We start from the raw sequence: 23898 nt of genomic DNA, 5'->3' as shown, positions 1-23898 counted from the left end.
GAACCGCCTAACAAAAATCTAATAAAAGAACGATCGGTTAAACTAGCTACCCGATCATTCAACTCTATACTACATAACAATTCTTCACACCATACTTTATATACAGGTCTACGTATGGTGAATAAACATATCCAGTCATTAAAAGAAGAATTACCATACCTCTGTACAAGTAATTCCCTAATTGGCCCGGCCAATTCTACAGCTTCTAAGGGTCCCCATTCTATGACCCTCGGTACCTCAACAACCTTGGAATGAAGAGTATGCAAACCCCGTTGATATTTTGGATAATCTAACCAAAGTCTGTCAAATCTCAGGTTCGGGTGCAACTCTTCCAAATGCATATCGGAAAAGGTCATGACTGGATGAGGTACATCCTGCTTGTAGTAGTTATCTACCTCCTGTTGTTCCAAATTCTCAGCAGGAGCATTGCGGGCTTGGGATGAAGATTCACCCCTTTCATTCTGCAAAACACATCAAACACAAATTTTGTGCATCCAAATATGCATTAGTGTCAGCAAAATCATCAATCAAAATAATTACAATGACATTATCAATTTATATCAAACTTAAGCTCATTTTCACATTTTTATCAAATCTACACTTTTTCAAATAAGCATATACGAAAATGTTCGCCAAGTTCATAAGCATTCAACTCAAATAACATGTCAAAATAATCATTACTAGCAATCAAACAAGTCTCAAATGGCATTATCTTTCAAAAATCATGTTCATGAATTTTAGACTTGAAAAAGTCCACTTTAATTCTCAAAATCATGTTTAGGCTCAAAGTTTGGATCATTTAACTACCTAGACATGTTACACTACTCAATTTAGCAATAATTCATGACAAAAATCGGCCATAACCTGTTTATATCAAAAAGCCCCAAATTTGCTCAAGAACACAAACCCTAGATTATTCAAAATTTGAAGTTTAAGGCTTCTAATCATGTTAAACAGCATCAATCTAGGTTATACAAGCATAATACATAAACAATTTAAGTCTAATTACACTAAAAAGCATCAAAATCAAATTGGGGAAAAAATGACTCAAGAACACCAAATTTCGAATTAAATGGTGTTTAGGTGTAGAAATTTACCGTTTTTCTTGAGTAATTCTTAGATAGCATCCTTCTCAACATGATTTTAGCAAAAAATTTGGTGATTAACGGTTAAAAATTGGGATTTTTGGGGTTTTTTCTCGGGTTTTTCGGGAGTATTTCGCAGCTATTTTTCTCAGTGTTTTTGTGTTTTGTGTGTACTGATCGTTCAGCTCTTTTTATTTTTTTCTGGGTTTTGGTCTCTCCGCGAGTCGCGGAGGTTTTGCACTTCAAACTCCGCGAGTCGCGGAGTTTGCTCTTTTTTTTTTTTTTTTTTTTTTTTATAATCATTAACTTATTAAAACAATTAAGTAATTAATTTTAAAATTTTGTTTCCCTTGTTGTTTAGGACGAGGTCGTTTCGGATCGATGTCCTAGTCCGTCCTTCGACAAAATTTTAAAATTTGTCTTTTTGTAGCGATTGTTTTAAAAGCTAAGATTTTTGGGTTTTTTTAATGTTTTTGGCATACTTTAAATTAATAAGATTAAAAATAATGATAATAAAAGTTCTCGTCCCTCCCTTGGGTAAAGCAATTTCGGTTCAAAGACCTAGTCTTCAACTTACGACGAATTTAAAAATCATATTCTTAACTTAATGAGATAAAGTAAATTTTTGTTTTTAAATTCACACAACTTAAATATGAAATTCAAAATTAATATTAAAAATTCACACCAAACTTAAAATTTGAAATGCATAAAATTATATTTTAAAAATTAAAAATTTACACCAAACTTAATTTAAAATTTTATAAATTCATATCAAACTTATATTAATTTTTCAAATATTTACAATTTTAAATATATTGTTTTTACAAAATTTACAATATTAATTTAAGATTTAAATATTAATTTTAAAAACATGGTAAAAATAAAATTAAAAATCTTTTTGTCTTTTTATCTCACTTTAATCAATCAAATATTATCAAAAATATGCGCCCCTCTTTTCGGTAAAGTAATTTCGGTTCCAAGACCTAATTTAACTCATGACGAATTTTTGAAATATTTTGGGTTGATTGATTAAAGATATTTATACCTTAAGAATAAACGTTAAATTTCGCAGTGATGTAATAAATTTTTGAATGATATCAATAATTTCGGTCGCCAAACCTAATTTTATTCAATACCAATTTAATACTTTTTAGCGAACAAATTAGCGTTTATTATCAAAAGGTTAAAAATAAAAAAAATAAAAACTGTACAGACATACCTGTGAAATAGATTTCTTAGTTATATGATCTATTCCATTCATAAGATAGTCGGTTTAATTGGTTTTCCATGGCTGCATAGGCGTAACCCCGAGCATTCAGTGTCTTTTCTTCTAAACATATGAACGGTCCGTCTCTGCATAAAGTAACAAATTCAGTATTTGAATAGGTTTGATTATTTGAACATTTACCTCCATGTGACCATTTTCCGCATTTGTGACATCGTTCTAGGTGTCGTGCTCTTCTTTTCGCTGCGGATTTTGATTTTCCTTTACCAAATTGTAACTTATTATCTTCGCATCTGGATTCTTTTCTAACTCCGTCCATTCTTTCTCTGATTACTGATACTATTTCACTCGGTAGTATGTCATTATTACGTTTAGTGATCAAAGCGTGTAGCATTAGACCATGGTTTAGTTCACAGGCAGTCTTCATTTCGTAGAAACCTAAAAAAATAAAAATTCAGAATGGGGGGAGAAGACTAGTTCTTTAGGGTCTGCTAGGGAAAGACCATACGTGTTCCATTTTCGAGAACTACACGAAAACAGACAATCTAACTCTAACAGAAATATATATTATCCTTTAAAGACTTGATTCTCCCCACACTTAGTTAGCTGTGGTGTCGAAATTGTGATTAACTTCGTTGTCGACTTCCATCGGACCATGTATGTAATGTTTAACTCTGTAACCATTAACTTTAAATTCAATCCCATTTGAATTTATCAATTCTATCGTTCCGTATGGGAAAACTCTTTTGACTATGAATGGTCCAGACCATCTTGATTTCAATTTTCCAGGAAATAGCTTGAATCGTGAATTGAAAAGAAGAACTCTGTCTCCTTCTTTAAATTCTTTTGAACTTCTGATTCTTTTATCATGCCATTTCTTCGTTCTTTCTTTATAGATTAACGAATTTTCGTATGCTTCATGTCTTAATTCTTCTAATTCGTTTAGTTGACTTAATCGTAGACGTCCGGCTTCATGTAAATCAAGATTACATGTCTTCAAAGCCCAAAATGCTTTGTGTTCAATTTCTGCTGGAAGATGACATGCTTTTCCATAAACAAGTCTAAAAGGTGTGGTTCCAATTGGAGTTTTGTAGGCTGTTCTAAAAGCCCAGAGTGCATCCTCCAATTTAATGGACCATTCCTTCGGATTTGATCCTACGGTTTTCTCTAGAATACGTTTTAAAGCTCGGTTGGTATTTTCAACTTGTCCACTTGTTTGTGGATGATATGCGGTGGAGATTTTATGAGTTACTCCATATCTTTTAAGAACTTTCTCAAGTTGATTATTACAGAAATGAGTACCCCGATCACTTATTAAAGCTTTCGGTGTTCCAAACCTTGCAAAAAGACATTTTAAAAAGTTGACTACAACTCGTGCATCGTTAGTTGGGAGAGCTTGTGCTTCCGCCCATTTAGATACATAATCAATGGCTACGAGTATATATAGATTATTATGAGATTTTGGAAATGAACCCATAAAGTCAATACCCCAAATGTCAAATACTTCACATACTTGGATGACATTTTGTGGCATTTCATCACGTTGACTTATTTTTCCGGCCCTTTGACATGCATCACAGGATTTGCAGAGAAGGTGTGCGTCTTTGTAAATTGTAGGCCAATAGAATCCAGCTTCATAAACTTTTCTTGCTGTTAGTTGAGGCCCATAATGCCCTCCTGTTGGTCCTGTGTGACAATGGTTTAAAATTTTACTAGCTTCATCTCCAAATACACATCGGCGTATTATTCCATCGGGACAACTTTTAAACAGATGTGGATCTTCCCAGAAATAGTGTTTTATATCACTGAAGAATTTCTTTCGTCTTTGGTACGATAATCCTTTTTCAAGGAATCCACAAACTAAGTAGTTTGCATAGTCTGCAAACCATGGGATTTCTTTATAATCTATCTTCAATAGATATTCATCAGGAAAGTTGTCTTGTATGGCTAATTCATTTAGAACTTCTAATTCGGGATTTTCAAGACGAGAAAGATGATCAGCGGCGAGATTTTCTGCTCCTCTTTTATCTCGGATTTCAATATCAAACTCTTGTAAGAGTAAGATCCAACGGATTAATCTTGGTTTAGCATCTTGTTTTGAAAATAGGTATCTAAGAGCAGAATGGTCGGTATAGACCACCGTTTTTGCTAGAACTAGATATGATCGAAATTTGTCAAAAGCAAAGACAATAGCAAGGAGTTCTTTTTCAGTAGTTGTATAGTTCGTTTGTGCTCCTTGTAATGTCTTACTAGCATAATATATAGGTTGAAATCGTTTTTCAATCCTTTGTCCTAAAACGGCTCCCATTGCAAAATCACTTGCATCGCACATTAGTTCAAATGGTAGATTCCAATTTGGTGTTATCATGATTGGTGCATTAGTGAGTTTTTCTTTAAGAATATTAAAAGATTTGATACATTCATCTGAAAAGATGAATGGCGCATCCTTTTCTAGGAGTTTATTCATAGGAGTGGCAATTTTAGAAAAATCTTTTATGAAACGTCGGTAAAAACCGGCATGCCCTAGAAAACTCCTAACTCCTCTAACATTGGTGGGATGTGGAAGTTTAGCAATTACATCTACTTTAGCTCTATCCACTTCAATCCCTTCTTTTGAAATTTTATGTCCAAGAACGATGCCTTCTTTAACCATGAAATGGCATTTCTCCCAATTAAGTACTAGATTTGATTTTTCGCATCTAATTAGCATTCGTTCCAGATTAACTAGACATGATTTAAATGTATCACCGAAGACTGAAAAGTCATCCATGAATACTTCCATGCATTCTTCTATCATATCGTGAAAAATCGCCATCATACACCTTTGAAAGGTTGCAGGGGCGTTGCAAAGTCCAAATGGCATGCGTTTGTAACCAAAAGTACCATAAGGGCACGTGAATGTGGTTTTCTCTTGGTCCTCGGGTGCTATTGGAATTTGAAAATATCCGGAAAATCCATCTAGAAAACAATAGTAACTATTTCCGGCTAATCTTTCCAACATTTGATCTATGAAAGGTAAGGGAAAGTGATCTTTTCTGGTGGCGTCATTTAATTTTCTATAATCAATACATACACGCCATCCTGTTACAGTCCTAGTAGGAATAAGCTCATTTTTCTCATTTGTAATGACAGTCATGCCACCCTTCTTAGGTACGCATTGAACTGGGCTTACCCATGGACTATCAGAGATTGGATATATTAAACCTGCATCTAGCAGTTTAATAATCTCTTTCTTAACTACATCTTGCATATTAGGATTTAGTCTTCGTTGGCGTTGCACATACGTTTTATGACCTTCTTCCATAAGGATTTTATGTGTGCAATACGAAGGACTTATTCCTTTAATATCATGAATCTTCCATGCAATGGCTGGTTTATGAGCTTTCAACACAGAAATGAGTTGTGATTTCTCATTTTCAGTAAGAGAAGACGATATTATTACAGGTAATTCAGATTCACCATGTAAATAAGCGTATTCCAAATGGTTTGGAAGTGGCTTTAACTCTAATTTCGGAGGTTCTTCTATCGATGATTTATATCGATATCTGTCTTCTTCTTTTAGCATTTGAATTTCTTCTGTTGTTGGTTCATATCCATTAGCTATAAGTGTAGCTAACATTTCAGCTTCATCAATTGGTTCATTACCTTCTCCTAAAGAACATTCTCCTGTTCCTTGTAATTCTGGAAATTCTTCTAATAATTCTGCATGTGCATCTATAGTTTGAATATAATAACATGTATCATCTGCAGATTGTGGTTGTTGCATTGCTCTATCAACTGAAAAGGTAACACTCTCATCCTCTATACTTAGGGTCAGTTTCTTACCGAACACGTCTATCATTGCTTTAGTCGTGTTTAAGAATGGTCTTCCTAATATGAGAGGAACTTGAGAATCTTCTTCCATGTCCAAAACAACAAAATCTACTGGAAATACTAAAGTACCAACTTTAACTAGCATGTTCTCCATTATCCCTCTAGGATATTTTATTGATCTATCGGCTAGTTGTATGCTTATTCTGGTTGGTTTCAATTCTCCAAGGTCTAGTTTAGCGTATAGTGAATACGGTATTAGATTTATACTAGCACCTAAGTCTGCCAATGCTTCTATTGAACTAAGACTACCCAGAAAACATGGAATTGTGAAACTTCCTGGATCAGATAGTTTTTCTGGTATCTTATTCAACAGCACTGCTGAACAATTAGCATTCATAGTAACAGCCGAGAGTTCTTCCATTTTCTTTCTATTTGAGATTAGATCTTTCAAGAATTTAGCATATCTAGGCATTCCTAAAATCACATCAATGAAAGGAAGATTTACATTTATCTGTTTAAACATATCCAAGAATTTGGATTGCTCGGCTTCAAGTTTTTCTTTCTTCATTTTACTCGGGTAAGGAAGTGGTGGTTGGTATGGTTTAACATAAGGTTTATCCTTAACTGTGTTATTTTCATTAATCTTTTCAACTACCGGTTCTTTTTCCTTATCTTGATCGGATTGTGGTTCTTGTGGAGTAGGAATAGTTTCATCAGAAGTTACAGGTATTTCAGGTGGTTTAAGTGTTGTACCACTTCTTGTGGTAATAGCTTTAGCTGTTTCATTCCGGGGGTTAGCATTTGTATCACTAGGTAGACTTCCCGGTTTTCTTTCACCTATTAACCTTGCTAGGTTACTTACTTCTTGTTCCAGATTTTGAATAGAAGCTTGTTGATTTCTAAATGCTTGAGCATTTTGTTCATTGGTTTGTTTTTGAGATGTGAAAAACTGCGTTTGAGTTTCAACTAGCTTCGTCATCATATCTTCTAAATTCGACTTTTTATCATCGGTTTGTTGTGGTGGTTTGTTTTGAAAATTCGGTCTTTGCTGATTGTAAGTATTATTGTATACTTGTTGATTGCTAGGACCTTGTTGGTTGTTGTATGGAATATTTCGGTTATAATTCTGGTTTTGATTGTAAATCGGTCTTGGCGGTTGATAATTATTCTGATAATTATTTCCAGGCCTTTGGTTTATGTATGAAATATTCTCTCTTTGTTCCATTGTTATTTCAATACTGAGACAATCTTTTGTCAAATGTGGTCCTCCACACTGCTCACAACTAATTCGTATTGAGTGAATATCCTTAGTCATCTTTTCCATTCGTCTCTCCACAGCATCTATCTTTGCGGAAATGGAATCTAAGTCATGGCTAGAATCGGCTCTAGCTGCTTTAGATGATCTAATGATATCTTTTTCTTGGTGCCACTCATGTGAGTGGGAAGCAGTGTTATCAATAATTTTGTAAGCATCAGTTTCGGTTTTCTTCATAATAGAACCACCAGCTGCTATATCTATGTCTTTTCTTGTAGTGATGTCGCATCCTCGGTAGAATATTTGTACTATTTGACAGGTGTCTAAACCATGTTGTGGACATCCTCTTAACAACTTTCCATATCTTGTCCACGCCTCATATAGAGTTTCATTTGGCTTTTGTGTGAACGTAACAATTTCTGCTTGAAGTCTTACGGCTTTAGATGCAGGAAAGAATTGTTTAAGAAATTTGTCAATTAAAACATCCCATGTATCAATCGCCCCTTCAGGTAACGATTCCAACCAATCTTTGGCTTCTCCCTTTAAAGTCCAGGGAAATAACATGAGATATATCTGTTCATCCTCCACTTCTCGGATTTTAAATAGTGTGCAGATCCTATTAAAGGTACGTATATGTTCATTTGGATCTTCCTTCGGCGCACCACTAAATTGGCATTGATTAGTCACCATGTGTAGAATTTGTCCTTTGATTTCATAATCTGGCGCATTAATGTCTGGATGAGTAATTGCGTGACCTTGGCCAGTGCGTTTAGCTCTCATTCGGTCTTCCATACTTAAAGGTTCCAGATTCTCCATAATTGAATTTGTTGAATCGGAATCACTAGATGATTCTGATTTAATGGTTCGTTCCTCAACAATCTCTGTTTGAATGATTGGTGGTTCCGGAGGAAAGTTTAATGGTTCAGGATCTACGAACCGTTCCTGAATATTCTCTGGATTCTCAATTGTGAGGTTGGGTTCAAAAAATGGATTATCGGAAATTTGAACTGAAGTACTTGGTTGACTGGATGACGATTCTAAAGAAAAATCAACGGCGGTTATATTTGTTAAACGATGTCTTGATCGAGTTACAGGTGGTGAACGTACAAAAGGTGATGAACGTCTTGCTCGGTGCATTCACTGAATATCCTATTAGTTTTTAAAAGGAAAGAAAAATTATAATAAGTTATCCAATCAATAGACTTTTCTGATTTTGCCCACGTTTCGAATAGCCAAAAGATGCAGCAGAGGGGCAGGATTCGTTTGGTCTCAATATAATTGAGGACTGTTTGGCTCCAATAACCCGGTCCACGTACAAATCCAACTATTACTACGAACCAGAAAATTTTGATGTCTATTAATTTAACCACTTAAAATAAATTTTCGTAATTTTAAGAAATTTAGATAAGAAGTAGAAAAAATTCTAAGTCCTAAAAACTAGAATAGCGAGAAATAAGAGAGAAAAAGAGTTCGTCGCAAAAGGTCGAAAAAGAAAAAAAAATGGTTGAAAAATAAAAGGTGACGGAAAAAAAAAATAAAAGAAACTTATAAATACTTAACTACCCTAACCTTATTACTACAACTAACTTAAAATTATAATCGCAAATTGAAATTACTAATTGGAATGATAATTGATACATAGTAAAAGGTGTCTAAAAATATTAAAGCTTACAGGAAAAACTAAATCCCAAATGGAAATAACTTAAAAAGAAACTAAAACTTAAAAAGGCGTCGCAAAATTCTAAAGCACCTAAATCTTAGTCTAAAGAAAAAGCACTTAAGGAATTCTACGGCAAAGCCTAAAAATCTAGGAGTAAAAATGACTATAGCAAAAACTAAGTTTAAAATTAAATATGAGCTAAAAAATACAAATATTACGCTACAGCGATTAAAAAGGGACAAAATATAAAAATATACAAAAAGTTGTAAAAAGTACAATTTTTATAAAAATATTATTTTTATATTAATTTTTTAATAAAACTACTAATTTTACAAATTAATAAAACTAATTAAACAAAATACATAAATTAAATAAAAAGTAAAAATAAAAATAAAACTAATAATAATAATAATAATAATTAGGTTAAATAATAATAATAATAAATTAAAACCCGTAATTAATGCAGATTTAGGGTTTTTTGTCCGTGTGTCAGACGGTCTCCGCGAGTCGCGGCAATTAAAGAAGAAAACCCCGCGAGTCGCGGGGTTCAGAAATTCAGCTGACAGGTTGTAATTTTTACGCGTTTTTCTATTTTTAATTTTTTTTTTATTTTCTGTTTATTTTATTTATATCTGTTTTCTGTTTTTTAATTAAATAAAAGATATTAAAACTTATATTTTTATAAACTAAAATAAAAATAAAGAAACTTATAAAACTTAAATATTTAACAAAATCTTAAAAATACTTATATTTTTGTTTTTCTTTTTATATTTTCGAATTTTTTAAAACGTATTTTTACAAAAACGACTTTTAATAAAAGTAACTAAAAATCTTTTTTTTTTTTTTTTTTATATTAGCGTTGCGCTTCCGGCTTTTAAGATGATTCCCCGGCAGCGGCGCCAAAAATAACTTGATGTGGTGCGAGGTGTATATAAAATAGTATTAATTTTACTAGGAAAATACTATTAAATACGATACAATTTTACACAAGATATTTATTTATTTATAGAATGGATATACTTAAACCTTGCTACAACACTTATAGGCAGTGTACCTAATCGTACAGTAGTGTAGTTTTTAGTAAGTCCGGTTCGTTCCACAGGGAAATCTTTAAACAAAGCTCAACGCTATATTAGTTTACTTTTATAAAAATACAAATATATATATAAGTAATATTATTATTATAAAGGGGGGTTTTTACCGTTTAATGACCGGTTTGTCGATTTTAAGACTTTAGTCACAGTTAAAACCTAATGTAAAATATAAAATAAATACAAGACTTAAATTAAAGCGTAAAGTAAATAACGATAATGAAATTGCGAATAATAAAAGTGCGATAAAATAAACTTACGATAATTAAAAAGTACGATAATTAAAATTGCGATTAAATAACAATAAATAAAAGTGCGATAATTAGAAGTGCAATTAAATATAAAATAAAGGAAATTAAATATGAAATAAAAGAATTATGCTTATTTAAACTTCCGTAATCATGATGTTTGACGTGTTGATTTTAGTTTTATGCCCATGGGTTAATTGTCCTTTGTCCTGGATTATTTAATATGTCCGTCTGGTTTTTGTCCATAACAGTCCATCAGTCATAAATATAAATTGCAAGTGTCCTTGTCAAATTATTATTATACCCGAAGATAAATTTTCCAACTAATTGGGGATTCGAATTGTAACAAGGTTTTAATACTTTGTTTAATGAATACACCAGGTTATCGACTGCGTGTAAACCAAGGTTTTACTACTTTGTTAACAATTACACCAATTACCCTTGAATGTAATTTCACCCCTGTTTTAATTATTCTAGTGGCTATTAATCCATTCCCGTTTCCGGTTAAATGAACGATTATTCGTACATATAAATACCCCGCCCATCGTGTCCGATCGAGTGTATATGGTAATTTATAGGGACGCCCAATTGTAAATCTTTATATTAACATTAACAAACTTTCATTTAGTTAAACAAATATAAAGCCCATTAATAGCCCATAGTCTAATTTCCACAAGTGTCGTTCTTTTGTCCAAACCCCAATTATGGTACAAAGCCCAATTACCCAATTTTAGTAATTAGCCCAACATCATGATTACTTCATTTTAAATAAGCATAATAATAACTTAGCTACGAGACATTAATATAAAAAGGTTGAACATAACTTACAATGATTAAAAATAGCGTAGCGTTACACGGACAGAATTTCGACTTATACCCTTACAACATTCGCTAACATACCCTTATTATTAGGATTTAAAATTAAAATTAAAATTAAAATATAAATTATATATATATATATATATCGTATATATTGAGAGATGAGAGAAATTAGAATATGAAATTTGATCAGAATTCGGTGTGCTTTATAGCCAGAGTTGAATTTTGGGGCTCCGCGACTCGCGGCAAAATCCCCTTCAAACTCCGCGAGTCGCGGAGATAGTATTTACAGCTCAGTCCTTGGAGTTTTCTCTGCCGACGGTTTTATATATATAAATATAATATATATATAATTAATATAATTAATTATATATTATATTATATTTATATACATAGTTAACTTGTAATTTTTAGTCCGTTGCGTCGAGCGTTAAGAGTTGACTCTGGTCCCGGTTCCGGATTTTCGAACGTCCTTGCGTACAATTTTATATTTTGTACTTTGCGTTTTGAATCTTGTACTCTTGTAATTTCGAGACGTTTCTTATCAATAATTAGAACCTTTTTGATTGTCTTTTGTACTTTTGAGCTTTTTGGTCGTTTGCATCTTTAATTCGTCGAATCTGTCTTTTGTCTTCACCTTTTATTATTTAAACGAATATCACTTGTAAATAGAACAATTGCAACTAAAAGCTTGTCTTTCTTGAGGAATAATGCTATGAAATATATGTTCGTTTTTAGCATTATCAGAACCCATCCCCAATTCATTCAGAATAGGTGATGGCTGATTGGTTGATCCATTCCGGTTACACTTTCTTCAGAGTTCAGGTGAATATCCATATCGGAATAGCTGTCAGAATTTAAGGAATTTGAACTAGATACGGGATCCATCTTGTATAATTAGAGAGATGATTTTTGATATGAAATAGATTATAGAATTTAGATTGGTACTCTTCAATACATAATTTACATATGTATATATAATACCAAAATTCCATAAATCACGGAGGAATTTTTGGAAGATGTCAGGAAAAGTTTACAGTAGCAGATACCCTAAGATATGAATTTTTGTCTATACACTATTTATGCAATAAATGCAGGAAAACGTGTCTAGACTTAAGAATGATAAGCATGTAATTTCCGACAAGAAATGATAAGCAAAACTTTTGACATGTAGACACAGTCGAAGTCCAGACTTACGAATGCATCCTAACAACTATCAGTTAGACACACTTATGCAAGACCTGGTTCACTAGGACCAACGCTCTGATACCAACTGTGACGATTGCTCCAAATCCATATGGACGAACACGTCATTCATCTATTTCATTGCGAGGTATTTGACCTCTATATGATACGTTTTGTAAACATTGCATTCTTTTGAAAAGGCACACCATAAATGAATATTTAAATCAAAGGTTTTCGACATCTGATAATTTCTACATATAGACAATCACCGTAAATAATAGTTTACAATAGTAATTTCGTTGACAATGCAGTCAAAATAAGATACATGGTGATGATTTGGTGAATGCAACGTTTCCTTGATAAATATGTCATGTAAGACTCCATGCACATAGCTTGTCTAACATATAAGCAAACAGCGGAAGACTTCTAGGGAACCTGAGAATAAACATGCTAACAAGTGTCAACACAAAGGTTGGTGAGTTCATAGTTTTAGTGTTTCGCATAATCTGTATATAAAGGTGGATCACAAGATTTCAGTTGTTTCATCCAGAAACGTTTATCAAAAGTTTGTCAATAGATTCTACGTAACAGAGCACCCTGGTAACTAAGCTTTAACGTTATAATGATAAATACCCCATTCGTTTTAATACACGCAAACCAACGTGTCCTAAACTCAAATAACACACGTCCGTTAAAAGGCTAGCGCTCTAGCTCGGACGGGGATGTCAAGCCCTATGAATACATATACTATTATTCGCGCCCACCAGTCCATATCCTATGTACTGGCAGCTACTAGTTACCAAAGCTAAGGGATTTTCGGTTCAAACTCAGTGTAGAATTAAGTATGTACTTGTATCCATTGCGTTTAAAATAAAGTGCATGTATTCTCAGCCCAAAAATATATATTGCAAAAGCAATTAAAAAGGGAGCAAATGAAACTCACCTTAGCAGCATATAAAGTTGTTCACCAAAATGTGACCGAAACTCGGATTACCAATTAATCGTAGATCTCAACCTAGAGAACATATGTTGGTCAATAAATGTTTATCAAGCTAGGTCTGGTCATAGTGTATCATAATCCTAATGCTCGAGATCGACATACAAAAGTTATCAAAAGTCATTTCAAAAAGTCAATTTTGACAAAAGTTCAACAAAACGAGATGTACCTTATATAAGGATTCATTTACTCGGTTGGTAATATTCAAAAAAATCCATTTTATCAATCTCGTAAACAAGTTGTTTAAATCTTAATTGCAGATTCAAAAGCAATTTCAATTAACGTCAATCATAATTCAGTTGATCATATCTTTTAATCCGATCATCGAAACTATTCGGTGTCTAAATGAAAAGTTATTGATTTTTCACCAGCTTTCCAAAAACATGTATATCATATACCTTTTACCAGTAATATATGTATTTAATTCGTGATTCATCATAAACTGTTTAACGACGAAATTTAGCATACAAGCTTGTATAAATATATATACTCGAGCACTAGACATGGATACACTATTAGTATATAAAAGATAAAATATAAATGCTTACGTGTATATATATATATATATATATATATATATATATATATATATATATATATATATATATATATATATATATATATATATATATATAATTTGTGATTCAATATTTCAAAAAAGTACGTAGACGTAACGGAGATGATAAACACTAGTTTGACTCACGAGCAAAACCCTCGAATAATACCCATATTTTCCTTAGCTCTATCCCGCTTGAAAACCCATTTTGAAAGTGACACGCTCATGACTTCGTCGTAGTATTTTATGTATAATACTACTAATAAAAATAATAAAATTAATAATAATAATAATATTAATCTTAATAATTATAATTATAATAATAATAATAATAATAATAATAATAATAATAATAATAATATAAATAATAATTATAAACGGAGTATAGATAAATATATGTGTGTGATTGAAATGAAATCGTTTGAATTTATAGAACCTTTTCTGAAAAAGTACCCCATGCGATCGCATGGGATTTGTGCTTCAAGGCCATGCGATCGCATGGCCCTCTGATCCAGCTCACAAACTTTTGTTTTCTTGTTTGTCGACATATTTATTTATTAATATATAATATATATAATTTATATTAATTAATTATATATTATATTATATTCTCGTGCATAGTTGACTTGTAATTTTCGTTCCGATGACTCGTACGTTGTCACTCGACTTATGTCCCGGTTCCGATTTCTCGAACGCATTTTCGTACGCTTAGAAAACTCGCAATTTACGTTTTGTGACTCGTACCTTTGTCAAAATATAGTTTTAAATTATCAATAAACTATATCATTCAAAGTGTATCTTAAACTTTCGAGTGTTTTGGTCATTTACTTCTATAAATCATTGTCTCGCTATTTGTTAATATATATATAATAACAAATCGTTTTATGACCAAGTTAATATATATTTTCAACATTCATAAACACGTTTTAAATATACGTCGCAAGTTATTCATATAATTAATATTCCAACTTATCATATATATTCAAATAAATATTTAAACCAATAAGTTTAATGTACGGTATCAAACAATTAATACATTGTTACGTTTTCAAGTTATAGTATATATATATATATATGTATCTATATACATATAATTGTTCGTGAATTGTCAAGAACAATCGAAAGGTATTTTAATATATGAAAGTAGTTCAAAAATTTTGAGATTTAGTTTTACAGACTTTGCTTATCGTGTTGGAAACATTAAATCATTTAAAGATAAAGTTTAAATTTGGTCAAAAAATTCCGGGTTGTCACAGGTATTATTTCGTGCTCCGTTGTAAACTAGTAACGGATAAAAGTTTTCAGAAAAATCCCACATTTTTATATTAACCATCTTTATTTATTTTGGTCAGTATGGTGTAAAATTCGAGCATTAACTATTAAATAAAAATTACATTAATTATTCACTCCCAACTCCAAGTAAAATATAAAAAAATTTTAAAAAAATCAACAAATAGTTCCTAAGTATATTTTTAATGAGTCTATGATTTATATAACTCATTTTCGAATCTTCGTTTATTTTAAAATCATATAAGTTTGAATTTAATTTTCTTAATATCAATCGGAACATCAAACGAGTATTACAATCATTTAATATTTATTTTTACTATACTTTATTTATATATAGTTATGTTGTAAATAATAATTATTATAATATTCTATTTTTATTTTATTTTACATAATTTGTTTTAATAACAACAACATATAATACATCAAATTATATTTCAATTTATTATTTATATATATACATACACATATCTATTTATAATTAATTGTTCGTGAATCGTCGAGAACAGTCGAAGGTCAATTGAATATATGAAACAGTTCAAAATTTTTGAGATTAAGTTTAATAGACTTTGCTTATCGTGTCGAAATCATAATAAGATTAGGTTTAAATTTGGTCGAAAATTTCTGGTTCGTCACAGTTCTCGTCTTGGCGGTGAGAATGTGGAGCTGAATCCTAAGTGGGGGAGTTTTTACTATCGTACGAGGAATCTCCGGTGGTGTTATGTAAAGAGAAGTGGCGTAGTGTACCGTGCTAGGCCTCAATAGGGATTTGGAGTTCCTAACAAGGAACAGTGATGGGTTGCTAGTGTCGACTCAAGATCGTGCGTTATGATTGAGAGTTACAATTCCGGAATGTAATGTGTAGAATTAGGATGATAGGATCGAATGAAGTGTAAGTCTTCTTAAGAAAGGTGGTCGTGTAGTACCAAAGTGCGGTACGAGATCAAATGTGAATCTTGAGATCTAGGAATGAGCGGATGAAGTTGTCGCTGCGGGTGCTCTCGTAATGTAAATATGGGTTGATATGAAACCCGGATGGTACTATTGAGTAAGTACATGTTAGTATTGTGGTGTTTGCTGTAATTTTCCTTGTCGGGAAACGTGATCGTGAGGATCTTCAGTGGATTATTCAACTTTGTGGATGATTGTGAGGCAGGAAGCGCCAGTTCTGATTGCCTCACGTCGAGATACGCGGATGTTGTTATTTGCAAGGGTGTGTACCCTAGTGATGTGACCCGTTAGTTTTATTTAAATGTCGAGGCCATCCTTAACGGACGGTTTAGGAAGGAGGATTCACCCTCCATAGGTGAATATATTTGTGGGTAGTGTTGCAAATCGCGAATTGTTATGATGATAATTCGCTGTTGACGGGATTCTAGTACACGAATAGTTTCCATGCTATTACTAGGAAGCTGTAGTGTATGATGTGTTGTAGGGTTTAAGGGAGAAACCCTGTGTCGAGTATGGATGTTTTTCCTAGTTCGTGGTGTATTATTATAGTCCTGGATAAATCCAGAGACTGGTGGTCGTGTGCGGATCGATTGATGGGAAATTTGTGTTCCCTAGAGCGATTATTTTGGTGATACTGAAATTTCTTCGTTGAAGGAATAATCCGGTTGTGGAAATGAGGGAGGTTCGTTCTTGAAATAGAGAACATACTTGATTGACCGATTGAGTGGTGCGTTATGGACTGTTAAAGTACAGAGTTTTAATGGGGGCAGTTTGAACGTTGAGCGCGTGAAATATCGCCTGTTGCGGTAATGCACGCTAGTGATTATTAGTGTGTGGTGAAAACTTCGGATTAATGCAAATTTTTATTGGATTTGTTGAGAACATCGAGTTTGGATGTGTGTCGGAGGACTATAGAGTATAGGTTCGGATTGGTTAAGTAACTAGGATCACGAGGACGTGATCCAATTTTAGTGGGGGAGAGTTGTAACATCCCGTTTTTCATCATACATGTACGAGGTACGTGATTGATCTTTATAATGTTCATATTTGGTTGTAGAATAGTATAAAGATGATTGTACGATGAGTGTATGAAGTGTACTAAGCGTGTACGTGTTGCTTGTTCGAATGTCGAAGAAAACTGGACGTTGTTTGAGTATTATGCTATTGGTTATGCTAGCTTGCGATATTGGAGGTTATTAGCTTTATACTTATGATGGTTTGCTAATTATATTGCTAGCATGTATGCGGTATGTGAGTAAGTGGATGCAAGTAGGTACATTATATATGCATGTGTATACTTATTGCACTCACTAAGCGTTAGCTTACCCCTCTCGTTGTTTACCTTTTTACAGGTATTGTGATTGTGAATCTAGCAAGTTGTTAGACTAGATGCATAGGAGCGCTTGGGATCGATGGGGTAGCTTTCGGATACGGATGTGGATTGGGGATTTGGTAGATCCTCGGGATTATGCTTTTGGTATCAGGTTGGGCTATTGTGTCTTAACCGTGGTGTTTAATAAATGTTTCGAGGTCGTATTTTTGGTTGTGTCGAGTCAAACCTTATATGCGAAATACATTCTCGTAAGGACGTATGATGTCATTTGTAGACCAAGAGTCGAGATAAAACGTTAACGTGTTATTATGATAAATTGTATACGGAAAACTATTTTGAAATGGTTGTGTACTTGGATGCTATTAGGACCTAACATATAAAAAAAAATGTACTCCGTTTTTGGTTTAACGGATTGGGGTTGTTTCAAAAATGTGTTGGAGGCTTTTGTGGTCAGTGAAGATGGTACTCTTGGTTTCATAAAGATAGTGTCTCCACAATTTGAGCGCAAAGACAACGGTACCAAGTTCGAGATCGTGAGTCGTGTAGTTTCGCTCGTGAATCTTCATTTTTCGAGAGGCGTAGGCAATAACCTTTGTTCGTTGCATCAATACACAACCAAAACCATGTTTCGAGGCATCGCAATACACAACGAATTCATCACTGCCTTCAAGATGGTACAAGATAGGTGCAGTGGTTAACTTCTACTTCAGGGTTTGGAATGCTGACTCTTGCTCGGCGGCCCAAACGAACTTCTTCCCGTTGTGAGTCATTGCGGTTAATGGGCGTGCAATCAGAGAGAAACCTTCAATGAACCTACGATAATAACCGGCGAGGCCTAAAAATTGGCGAATATGAGTAGGAGTAGTGGGAGTTTCCCACTTGCTGATGGCTTCGATCTTTGCGGGGTCGACTTTGATACCCTGATCGCTTACAATATGCCCAAGAAATTGAACTTCCTTTAACCCAAATTCACACTTGGAAAATTTGGCATAGAGTTTCTCTTGTCTTAAGAGTTCAAGCACGAGTCGAAGATGTTGCTCGTGTTCCTTTTAGCTTTTGGAATAGATTAGGATATCATCTATGAAGAAGATAACGAATTTGTCCAGGTATGGCTTGCATACGCGATTCATGAGATCCATAAACATGGCAGGTGCGTTCGTCAAACCAAATGGCATCACAAGAAACTCATAATGACCATAACGAGTTCGGAACACAGTCTTAAGTACATCGCTCTCCTTCACCCTCAACTGGTGATAACTTGATCGCAAATCGATCTTAGAGTAAATGCCGGATCCTTGCAGTTGATCGAAAAGATCATCAATCCTGGGAAGGGGATATCGGTTCTTGATTGTCAGCTTATTGAGTTCGCGGTAGTCGATACACATACAGAAAGATCCGTCCTTCTTCTTTACAAACAAAACAGGTGCGCCCCAAGGCGATGAACTTGGTTGGATAAAACCACAGTCTAACAATTCTTGCAGTTGACTCTACAACTCTTGCATTTCGGAAGGTGCGAGTCGATAAGGTACGTGAGCTACAGTTGCAGCTCCTGGTACTAGATCAATCTGAAACTCCACTGATCTTAGTGGGGGTAATCCTGTCAGTTCTTCTGGAAAGACGTCGGGAAATTCGTTCACAATTCGTACATCATCTACGCTTTTCTCCTCCGTTTCCAACTTCTTTACGTGCGCCAGAACAGCAAAACGCCCCTTTTTCATAACCTTTTGTGCCTTCATGCAACTAATAAGGTTCAGCTTTGGGCTACATCTATCCCCGTATACAATCAATGGCACACCGTCTTTGCGAGGTATACGAATAATCTTTTCTCTACATATGACTTCTGCTTTTACTTTGGATAACCAGTCCATCCCAACTATCACATCAAAGCTTCTCAACTTAATGGGTATAAAATCAATCTCAAATTCCACTCCAGCTAAGTTTATAATACCTCCTCGGCTAATTTGGTCAACTTTCTCAAGTTTTCCATTGGCTACCTCAACAAGCATAGACTCCTCCAAAGGTACTAACAACCAATCTATCTTAGAGCAAAAGTGTCTATCTACATAACTCCTATCGGCACCAGTATCAAACAAGATAGAAGCTAATAGTTTATTAATAGTGAATGTACCTGTGACCAAGTCAGGATCTTCACATGCATCTTTGGCATTTATGTTGAAGACTCTTCCACGTGCTGGCCCGCCATCCTTCTTCTTTTTCGGACATTCATTCTTGAAGTGACCCTACTGGCCGCATTCAAAACACTTCTTCGGCCCATTCAGATTTGTTCTCACAGCTGAGGTGTTGATCTTACACTCTTTGCCGATGTGTCCAGTCCTCTTGCACTTTTCACACACCACGTTGCAGTACCCAGTATGATGCTTATAGCATCTCTTACACTGTGGAAGGCTACCTTTGTAGTTAGGGTTCGAGCTAGGGTTCGGGTTAGGGTTCCTCCAGTCGTTGTTTCCCTTGAAATTCTCGTACCTATTAGCTGGGTTTTGATTAAAGACTTTTCCCTTGTTTCCGTCCCACTTACGTTTCCCATTACTAGCTCCCGATTCCAATTTCACCTTTTCTGGCTCTTGATGGTTAATTTGGTTCATCAGGGTGTGCGCCCTGCGCATACCTTTCGGGACATTTATTGGTTTCAAATAGGTGACATTTCCCTGAATGGTCTTGGGAAGTCCCCACAATTACCGTTCCATTCACTTAAATTCAGGAGTAACCATCGTGGGGCACATCAAAGCTAACTCCAAGTACCTTCGGTTATAGCCATCAAGGTCAGTTCCTACAACTTTTAGTTCCCAAAACTTCGCTTCCATCTTCTGAATTTCGATTCTGGGGCAGTAATCCTCGATCATAGCCCTCTTAAATTCCTCCCATGGTGTAGCATAAGCCTCGTCAATTCCCTGAGCCTGGGCGAGTGTGTTCCACCAGGTTAAAGCACCATCCAACAGCGTGCAGGAGACGTACTTAGTTTTGTTCACTTCGGAGCAGTTACTTACACAGAACACAGATTCCAACTTTTCAAACCATCTCGTCAGCCCAACTGGCCCTTCAGTACCACTGAAATTGTGGGGCTTGCAGCTCTGGAATTCCTTATAAGTGCACCCGTTCTGAATGTTCTGGTTAGCCGGTGGTTCTTGCGGGTTAGAATCCGCCATAGCTGCGGCTACTCGAGCAGCTATCATCTCCTCAATCTGTGCTGATGTGGGCGTTTCCCTTGGAACTCTTCCGTTTGCCATTGATCTTCCAAACAAAAATTTCGACTTAAGTCAAAATCCATTATTCAATAATCCATAATGCTATAGTATAAGGTAATCAACATGGAAATACCACAATACATGTTAACTAAGCATGGCAAACCTGTTGTAGATAGCACAAAAACCATCATGTAATAACTTAAATAGAACGTCGTACAATAATTCAAACAACAATAATTCAATTCATTAATAAGAAAGTTTGCATACAACTTCATAAGGTTCGTACAATACTTGAATAAAACATGAAACTACTAATGGGATTACATAACGGAACCTAATATAATAGCCCTATGGTGATGGTGGGTAAATGATGTCCATCAGGTGGGTCATCTGGTCCTAGAGCTCAGTTACCCGAGCATGGAGGGTATGCACTTCCCTCTTTAGCTCCTCGACGGTGGGAGATGCCGGTGGGGCAGGTGGCGTCGGTGGTGTAGATGGTGCACTAGAAGTAGATGGCGCATAATGAGCGACTTTACGCACGAATGGATCAGCAGGATACGGCACAACCCGCTTACGGGCGGTGACCCTAACCAACAGTCCATGTGCGTTCACGAACGGATTACCTCCATTAAACCCTAGAATAACAATACCATCGAAGTGGTACCGCTTCTTCGGCGGGGTAGAGGGTGGATGCACGGGCTCCTCCTCGGAGTCCTCCTCAGAATCCTCCTCGGGATCCTCATCGCTAGTCTCATCCGATGACGAGCTGTCTGAATCATCCGAAGGTGGTGCAGGTACGTCATGTATGGGTTGATATGTCTGGCCAGTGGTCATGAGTCGATGTCTGCCAGGTGTAATCGGTACGACACGTTCGTCAGCGGTGCGTCTGACCCAATGTCCATGCTTGTTATGGAAGGGACCGTCTCCGTCTCTCCCAGGGATCACAGTACCACCGAAATGGTGCTGCGGCCCCGGGAGTCTAGGGCTGAGTGGAGCTGGAATCTCCACGGGATCCTCGTCTCCGTCTGAGATGTCTATTAGGTTAAGCACGAGTCCACTATCTCTAGAAGATGAATCTCCAGAGTCGTCAGATGGTAGCGGTGACGGGATCTGTGAGTCAGCAACAATAGTAGGCGAAGTAGCAGATGAATCTGAGTCACTCTCCAAATCAATGATAATAGGAGGAATGTCCGACATCTGAACACGGAAAAATAACTTTTTCCATGTCAGTAAGACATATAGCAAGCACGTAATCAGGCACTACAGCAACCTAGCAGTACATAGCATGGCAATCGTAACAGATCAAACAAAAGTAACATGCAATCAAGAGCAGATAGTAGCATGCAGTAACGAGAATAAACGATAGCATATAGCAAGTTCACATAACAGTAGAAGTAAGCAGTAGCATGCAACAGTTCTGCAGGAGCAAGTAAACAAGCAAGTTGTAGATTAGTCCTATTAGTGAATCCTACTCGACTCGGTCAAGACACACTAATGCAACCTAATTCCCTACAACCATTGCTCTGATACCAAATGTGACGCCCCATACAAAATCAACGTGTACGGATCATCAACAACAGGTCCATTACAAGGTTACAACACTATATGCTGTTTTAAAAAAAGTTTGCATTCATGAAAAGATAACGTTTTACAAAAGATAGTGTGCTTCTATGAATAGAAAGCATTAATATAAGTACGTGACACAAAGGTCATTACAAGCCATTGTTCAAATGTAACATAAGTTTTGAATGCAAAGTAAGGTTCCATGTTTGAGACATCTCTAAACAGAGCAGCAGGAGTCTAACACAGCAAGTCTATAACAACGAGACTAATACAGCGGAAGCAATATACGTCTAAGCACCTGATAAATAACATGCTTTAAAATGTCAACACGAATGTTGGTGAGCTATAGTTTAACTATAATCAACAATGTAATGTAGGCCACGAGATTTCGTATTCAAAATAGTATGAAAAGTATATGCTTAACCGTGGGCACTTGGTAACTAACTTAACGTAAATATCACCCCTAAAAGTACACTTGGAGAGTGCGTAAGTTTACGAAGTATTAAACACCTGTTAAATGCTAGCGCGACTAGCCCGAGTGGGGATGTCAAACCCTATGGATCCATATCTAAGATTCGCGTTCACCGGTTCATAAACCAATGACTAAACGTTACCGAGCTAATGGGAAAATTTATGCCGTTATATCACCTACACATATATAAAGTTTAAGTACTCGTGCCTAATAAGTAAAACATAAAAAAAAACGCATGTATTCTCAGTCCCAAAAATAGTAAGGTAAAAAGGGAGCTATAACTCACAATGAAAATGCGGTAAAAATCGGTACGAGGTAAGTAAGCAAGTAAGTCGGTCCGAAAGGTCCTCAACCTAAGTTAAAAGTTACTAAGTCAGTAAATCGTCCCAAAGGGTTTAAAAGTACGTAAGTTAAGTCTTAAGTGTCATCATCATCATTATCGTACGTAAAAAGTAAAGTAAGTTTTCAATCAAGAATAGAGATCGAAACAAAGGCTGACTTCGTTCAGCTGCTATGACCTCTATACAAACTGAAATGACGCGTAGTTAGTGGCCAAGGCTCCGTATGTGAGTCCTCTAACCGCTGTCCAATTTTTAGAACCTAACTAGATGTCGTTTGACCGTGGCGACGGTTCAAGCGCAAGTAGGTCAGAATTTTCAGCACGTTGTTACAAAGGCGTAATGACTTTCGGGAGGCTATAAATCCTAAACCGTATATCGGATTTAGGCGAGTCTTAAACAAAAATCATATAATCGAACCGAACTATCTGGAAATAAACTTTTCCAGAAGCCCAAGAGTCTGATCAGACCCTGAAAAAGAGAAAACAAGTGTCCGGTGGGTTTCTTGGTGTCTGATGCTCATCACGGTTCTCATCCTTGATGCGTATAAGCCTCAAGTGTACAACTCTTGATATTTTAGCATCACTTTAACCAAGGTTTAACCATCAACACACAAAGTCTTGACTAATAAATAAAATACAACTCATGTGAGAGTTTGAGCAAGGTGATGAACCAAAGTTACATCAATTTCTTAGTTTCAACACAAGTACAATTTCTATTAAGCTATAAACTTTGAATCAAACTAAATAAGGAAGACCTTAAGTTATAGAACTTCGATCTTAGCTAAGTATGAAAGACCTTAGACTAAAAAGTCTAG

This window comes from Rutidosis leptorrhynchoides, chromosome 5 (assembly GCF_046630445.1).
Source record: "Rutidosis leptorrhynchoides isolate AG116_Rl617_1_P2 chromosome 5, CSIRO_AGI_Rlap_v1, whole genome shotgun sequence".
In the NCBI taxonomy this organism is placed as follows: domain Eukaryota; kingdom Viridiplantae; phylum Streptophyta; class Magnoliopsida; order Asterales; family Asteraceae; genus Rutidosis; species Rutidosis leptorrhynchoides.
This window is presented reverse-complemented; position numbering follows the sequence as displayed.